Source organism: Neomonachus schauinslandi, chromosome 3, assembly GCF_002201575.2.
Source record: "Neomonachus schauinslandi chromosome 3, ASM220157v2, whole genome shotgun sequence".
Taxonomy (NCBI): Eukaryota; Metazoa; Chordata; class Mammalia; order Carnivora; family Phocidae; genus Neomonachus; species Neomonachus schauinslandi.
In genome coordinates, this window is record NC_058405.1 from 79,556,730 (window position 1) to 79,559,402 (window position 2,673).

Below are 2,673 nucleotides of genomic sequence, written 5' to 3' on the forward strand. Positions count from 1 at the left end.
CAATTCTCTTGTGGCTCTGCAGTTATCAGTGTCCCAGGCCCATCTATTTTCCTGCCCTGCCATCCTAGTACATGGCTTCTATCCTCACGGTTACGTCATGATCTAAAAGGGCCACCGTGCACCAGCCATCACAACTATTACAAGAAGTAGCACAAAGGAAGAAGGAAAAAAGCAACAAGTATACCTGCCAGCCCTCCTTAAAGAGCCTTCCAAGAAGTCCACCCAACACATTCACTTTCATCTTTTTTGGCCAGAACATCACCACATCCAGCAGCAAGGAAGGCTGTGAAAAGTCATTTTTAATTCAAGGTTAGATCAGAGTTTTGTCACTGAGGAAGGAGCAAATGCTGCATAGCAGATGGGGAGCTGCACTCTGGCACAGAGACCCAAGCCAATTCTGATAGAAGGGCAGGACATTGCTTCCCCAGGGTTACAGGAAAATAGAATCTTCTGTCTCTGGCTTTCTCGTGGAAGCTGCTATCCCAGGTACAAAGAGAATTTGCCAAGCCCAGAGAGTTCCACTAAAGAGTTAGGGGAGGAAGCCCTCACTGTGATTTTCAGTGTAGTCATCCAGAATAGTCTGTATCTTTAGCCGCCTAAAAAAAGGCACCACCCCATCATTTTTTCAGTCTGGTTTTAGGCTGGAGTGAATATTGAATGAATAGTCTTTGAAAATTCTGAGTCAGGGCAAAGGGGTCACAATGAGAACTCAGTGCCTTCCTCATGAATGCTCCACTGTCGGCCGCTTCCGCCCACCATTCATATCACCCAGGTTAGACAATGGGGTGGATTCTTCCACTGTGTCTCTGTCCCTCTGCCCACACAGCTCCCCCTGAAGTTTCATCTGTCACTAAACCAATGAGAAATGCATCGGAAGAGTGGATCCCAAGAATCCAAAGAGTGGAAGATGCTGTCAATCCCTTCCTTCTCTGCTAACATATCTTTGCACAGTCCATTTTTGTAATGCTTTCAGGGATTTGAGTAAAGGCCTCTCCAGCCCTCTTCCCGGGCTCCCACTTCCTACCCTGAGCCCTTCAGAGGAGACCAGGTGCTTAGCCATAGACTTCATGAAAGTGGGGATACTAGCCTGTTCTAGATCCCTCTGATGTTTAAGAGCTAAAGGCTTTTCAGTGTCCAAACCTGACCATTTTTCTGTTCTTCTAATGGAAGGATTTTTTTCCTTTAGCCTAAGCACTAGACTCAGAAAAGCAATAATCTGCCCTTGAAACTTAAAGTGTAATCAGTGATTTATACAGTCATAAAGTGAAGCAATTAAAAACTGATCCTCTTTAATAACTTAATAACAGTTACTAAATAAAATTTAAAAATAAAATTTATTTTAGGAAACAGATAAGTTTGAAAACTGGCAGTTATGGCAACTAATAAAAAATCAGTTCACTCTACAGTTATTTTATACCTCACCTTTCTACCTGATTTTCTAAAGAAAATTAAAAAGACCATGTCTCATTTATATATGCTTGTGTGTGTGTGTGTATATATATATATATATATTTATATGAAGTTATATAAATCAAGTAATCTATATGAGCAGGAATTATAGGAATTTGTAGCCTGTACCACTGGCACCTGTTTAATGAATTAATGACAGGGGCGCCTGGGAGGCTGCTCAGTCGGTTAAGCCGCTGCCTTCGTTTCGGCTCAGGTCACGATCTCCTGGGATCGAGCCCGCGTCGGGCTCCCTGCTCAGCGGAAAGCCTGCTTCTCCCTCTCCCTCTGCCTGCCGCTCCCCCTCCACTCCCCCTCCATTCCTGCTCTGTCTCTCGCCTTCTCTCTCTCTCTCTCAAATAAATAAATAAAATCTTAAAAAAAAAATAATGACAAAACTCCCAGAGGGCGGTTTATTCTCAGCGCTCTGGCGCTTCAAAGGCATGCCCACACTCTGAAAGATTTGCAATTAAGTTTAAAGATTCCAAGTGAATTCGTGTTTCTCAAACTCACATACAAGTCTGTATGTTAGTTGGTGTGTTGGAGCTTCAGAAACACAACTCCGACCTCCCGGGGCAGTTTCCTGAAGGGCTCGCACAGGCTGCCGGACCCGGGTCCTTTACAGTCCTTGCCGACCACAGACTCCTGCTTCCTATTACCCAACGGAAACAGTTGCGATGGGGCCAGAGTGTGATCATGAACAAATCTAGGGAAACTATCCTTTAGGTTCGGTCAACAATTAATGAGGGTTTCACTTCAAAGAGGGAGAGGAAGTCTTCCCGCCCTCGCTGTCTTGGTACCGGCGGCGTGGCACAGAGTGATGGAGACGCGCGGCACCGGGCCCCCCAGGCCGGCGTAAGTGTGGCAATCCACCCCCCCACCCCGCCAAGCAGAACACCTGAGAGGAGCTGGCAGAGGCCGTCTGTGGACTGCTGTTTACTGTCTGCTCTGCGTTAGTAGGCACCAAGTTGAACAGGGTCTACTTCCTGTAAAGAAAAGAAATGGAACTGGCGGTGGAAAAGGGCAATAGCCCAAATTAATATAAATTCACTGCTGGGCAGTACTACTTTGGCTTCTACCTTCCCAAGGCACCCTTACTTTTTAAAACACTTGTCTTTTCCAGAAACAGCTCCATAAATACAGAGAACAGACTGATGGTTGCGGGGGGGGGGGGGGGGGGGGGGAGTGAATTTATATTAATTTGGGCTATTGCCCTTTTCCACCGCC